We start from the raw sequence: 5084 nt of genomic DNA on the forward strand, positions 1-5084 counted from the left end.
TCGTATTCCCTGTTCTGTCCCAGTGTGTGTGAGACAGTGAGTGAGTCTCCTTTGCTGTGGCTATCATCCTCATTACCACTATAACACTCTAATACTCTCCACTCTCTACACCCCTCCCTGTCTCTGTAACCCCCTCCAGCCCCTACACCCCTCCCTGTCTCTGTAACCCCCTCCAGCCCCTACACCCTCCCTGTCTCTGTAACCCCCTCCAGCCCCTACACCCCTTCCTGTCTCTGTAACCCCCTCCAGCCCCTACACCCCTCCCTGTCTCTGTAACCCCCTCCAGCCCCTACACCCTCCCTGTCTCTGTAACCCCCTCCAGCCCCTACACCCCTCCCTGTCTCTGTAACCCCCTCCAGCCCCTACACCCCTTCCTGTCTCTGTGAACCCCTCCAGCCACGACACCCCTCCCTGTCTCTGTAGCCCCCTCCAGCCCCTATACCCGTCCCATTCAATGTAACCCCTTCCAGCCCCTACACCCCTCCGTCTCTGTAAACCCCTCCAGCCACGACACCCCTCCCTGTCTCTGTAGCCCCTCCAGCCCCTATACCCCTCCCTGTCTCTGCAACCCCCTCCAGCCCCGACACCCCTCCCTGTCTCTGTGACCCCCACCAACCTCTACACCCCTCCCCGTCTCTGTGACCCCCTCCAGTCCCTACACCCCTCCCTGTCTCTGCAACCCCCTCCAGCCCCTACACCCCTCCCTGTCTCTGTAACCCCCTCTGGCCCCTAAACCCCTCCCTGTCTCTGTAACCCCCTCCATCCCCTACACCCCTCACTGTCTCTGTAACCCCCTCCAGCCCCTACACCCCTCCCTGTCTCTGTAACCCCCTCCATCCCCTACACCCCTCCCTGTCTCTGTAACCCCCTCCAGCCCCTACACACTTCCCTGTCTTTGTGACCCCCTCCGGCCCCTACACCCCGTCTCTCTGTAACCCCCTCTGGCCCCTACACCCCTCCCTGTCTCTGTAACCCCCTCCAGCCCCTACACCCCTCCCCATCTCTGTAACCCCCTCCGGCCCCTACAACCCTCCCTGTCTCTGTGACCCCCTCCAGCCCCTACACCCCTCCCCGTCTCTGTAACCCCCTCCAGCCGCTACACCCCTCCTCATCTCTGTAACCCCCTCCATCCCTTACACCCCTCCCTGTCTCTGTAACCCCCTCCAGCTCCTACACCCCTCCCTGTCTCTGTGACCCCCTCCGGCCGCTACACACCTCCCTGTCTCTGTGACCCCCTCCAGCCCCTACACCCCTCCCCATCTCTGAAACCCCCTCCGGCCCCTAAACCCTCCCTGTATCTGTAAACCCCTCCATCCCCTACACCCCTCCCTGTCTCTGTAACCCCCTCCGGCCCCTACACACCTCCCTGTCTCTGTAACCCCCTCCAGCCCCTACACCCCTCCCCGTCTCTGTAACCCCCTCCGGCCCCTACACTCCTCCCTGTCTCTGTAACCCCCTCCAACCCCTACACCCCTCCCTGTCCCTGTAACCCCCTCCAGCCCCTACACCCCTCCCTGTCTCTGTAACCCCCTCCAGCCCCTACACCCCTCCCTGTCGCTGTAACACCCTCCAGCCCCTACACCCCTCCCTGTCTCTGAAACCCCCTTCAGCCCCTACACTCCTCTCTGTCTCTGTAACAACATAGCACCTCTCTCCCCTATTTGGATTGGGCGTGATGTATGGACGGGTGGGGTAGGGGGAGAGGTTACAGAGATCGGCTCCTATGTGATTCACTGACAGGATATTCCCGGGTGCAGTTCAATCTGGGAACACTGGCCCCTCTGGCCCCTAAACCCCTCCCTGTCTCTGTAACCCCTTCCAGCCCCTACACCCCTCCCTGTCTCTGTAACTCCCTCCAGCCTCTACACCCCTCCCTGCCTCTGTAACCCCCTCCAGCCCCGACACCCCTCCCTGTCTCTGTGACCCCCTCCAGCCCCGACACCCCTCCCTGTCTCTGTGACCCCCACCAACCTCTACACCCCTCCCCGTCTCTGTGACCCCCTCCAGTCCCTACACCCCTCCCTGTCTCTGCAACCCCCTCCAGCCCCTACACCCCTCCCTGTCTCTGTAACCCCCTCTGGCCCCTAAACCCCTCCCTGTCTCTGTAACCCCCTCCATCCCCTACACCCCTCACTGTCTCTGTAACCCCCTCCTGCCCCTAAACCCCTCCCTGTCTCTATAAACCCCTCCCTTCTTTACCCTTCCGTCTCAGAGAGGGAAGCTCCCTCCACCTTGTCCCTTTGAGTAGGCGATGATCCCGCCTCTGGGCTGTTCAATGCCCACACAACTTGATACAAATTTGAGAAATGTGACCTTCCCAGTCTTGTAACGTGACTTGAGATGGAGGCTGGAATTTTATTTCTTCTCCTCGGGATGCCAAGAACAGCCTCCGTACTGAAGCCTCCGGCCTACTTAGCTTGACCTCCACATTACCAAGGTTACCGACTGAAAGAAATGTTGGCTTTTCAGCCTTTCTCTCTGGGCTGACTCAGCTCTGTGGGAACCACAGCCGAAAGCCGTTGTCCGATGAAAATCCAAGCCCTCCTGTGTGTCCCAGGAGCCTGAAGTTATTCCTTGCAAGGGACTTGAATGGGCCGGCTCTTCCACTCCCATGCCCTGAGCTTGGCGTCCTGTCTCTAAACCCACCCCCCCCTTCGAAATTCCTGCTCCTCCATCCCAGATCTCCCTCCTCCCAATTCTGTCCCTCCAACCTCCCCCAAAACCCCTCCCTCCACCACTGATTGTCGCTCCCTGGCGTTCCGGAATTCCTTCCCTGACCCTCACTGTGCCTCTCCCTTCCTGGACCCCTCCCTCTCCTACTGAGCCCCTGTCCTTTATCACTCCCCCACCACTCTCTTTCTCTCTTCCCCTCCTCTCTCCTTCCTTTCTCAGTCCCCTGCCTCTCTCTCTTTCTTCTTTTCTCTCTCTCTCCTCTTCTTTCTGTCCCCCTCTCCCTCTCTCTCCTGTTCATTTTTACTCTGTCTCTCCTCTCTCTCTCTCTCTCACTCACTCTTTCTAGACACTAGACACTAGAATACTACAGCACAGTACAGGCCCTTCGGCCCTCAATGTTGTGCTGACCCATATAATTCCTTAAAAAAAGTACTAAACCCACACTACTCCGTAACCCTCTATTTTTTTTCATCCATGTGCCTGTCCAAGAGGCTCTTAAATACCTCGAATGTTTTAGCCTCCACCACTATCCCTGGCAAGTCATTCCAGGCACCCACAACCCTCTGTCTAAAAAAACTTACCCCTGATGTCTCCCCTAAACTTCCCTCCCTTAACTTTGTACATACACCCTCTGGTGTTTGCTCTTCGTGCCCTGGGAAACAGGTACTAGCTATCCACCCTATCTATGCCTCTCATGATCTTGTAGACCTCTATCAAGTCCCCTCTCATCCTTCTACGCTCCAAAGAGAAAAGTCCCAGCTCTGCTAACCTTGCCTCATAAGACTTGTTTTCCAATCCAGGCAACATCCTGGTAAATCTCCTCTGCACCCTCTCCATAGCTTCCACATCCTTCCTATAATGGGGTGACCAGAACTGAACACAATACTCTAAGTGTGGTCTCACCAGAGATTTGTAACATGACCTCTCTACTCTTGAACTCAATCCCCCTATTAATGAAGCCTAGTGTCCCGTAGGCCTTCTTAACTATCCCATCAACCTGTGCAGCGACCTTGAGGGATGTATGGATTTGAACCCCAAGGTCCCTCTGTTCATCCACACTCTTAAGTAACCAACCATTAACCCTGAACTCAGCCTTCTGGTTTGTCCTTCCAAAATGCATCACCTCACACTCATCCAGATTGAACCCCATCTGCCACTTTTCTGTCCAACTCTGCATCCTGTCTAAATCCTCTTGTAACCTTCAGCAACCTACAGCTCCATCCACAACTCCTCCAATCTTCGTGTCATCCGCAAACTCACTCACCCATCCTTCCGCCTCTTCATCCAGGTCAATTATAAAAATCACGAAGAGCAGGGGTCCCAGGACAGATCCTTGCCGCACTCCACTAGTAACTGACCTCCAGGAAGAATACTTTCCTTCCACTACTACCCTCTGCTTTCTTCCTTTAAGCCAATTTTTTATCCAAACAGCCAGAGTTCCACTGATCCCATGCCTCATGACTTTCTGGGTGAGTCTCTCGTGGGGGACCTTGTCAAATGCCTTGCTAAAATCCATGTAGACCACATCTACCGCCCTACCCTCATCAATTTCTTTTGTTACCTCTTCAAAAAACCCAATTAGGCTCGTGAGGCACGACCTTCCCTTCACAAAGCCTCCTCCCCACCCTGAACACCTCTCTGTCTCTCTCCTGAAACCTGCCAAACTGTATAGAATGCCTTGCCGGGGGTGGGGTTGACTGGTGTGTGGAACACCCTGCCCTGGGGGGGTGGGGGGAGTTAGGAGACGAACATTTAAGAAACTCTCAGATAGGCACATGGCTGAAGGGAAAACGGAGGGCTACGTGGGAGGGAAGATTAAACTTGGAGCTTTGTGGAACCAAGGGCCTGCCCTGTACGGTATTGTCCTACGTTCTAGCGTCCCGCCTGACCACAGCAGCCTCCCTGCTCACTCCATTTCTTCTGTCCACTCCCCACTCCATGTCCCTATCCAAATACCTCAAGTGTTGTGATTGTACTCACCTCGACCACATCCTCGGGTTGCTCATTCCAGCTACTACCTGCCCTCTGTATGAAGAATTACCCCTCAGGTATCTTTTACCCCTCTCACCTTGTCGTTGTGCCCTCTCGATTTGGACTCCCCAGTCCTGACACTGACCATACACTCACAAATACAAATACATTATTGATTTTATAAGATCATATCTCCTGCCATCCAGGGATTAAAGATACAATATTTTCACCCTCTCCCTCTCGTCTAGCTTGTAAATCTCTTCTGCCCTCTCCCACTTGACAATGTCCTACCCAGAACAAGGTGACCACGTTACTCACAACTGCAATATGTCCTTCCCCCTAAACCCAAGGCCCAGACTAAACACCACCTTCATCACCTTGCCTGCTGAGGCCAGTTTCATTTGTACTCTCAGGTCCCTGTGTTCCACAACACTTGGCAG

The sequence above is a fragment of the Mobula birostris genome, chromosome 2, assembly GCF_030028105.1.
Source record: "Mobula birostris isolate sMobBir1 chromosome 2, sMobBir1.hap1, whole genome shotgun sequence".
Classification (NCBI taxonomy): domain Eukaryota; kingdom Metazoa; phylum Chordata; class Chondrichthyes; order Myliobatiformes; family Myliobatidae; genus Mobula; species Mobula birostris.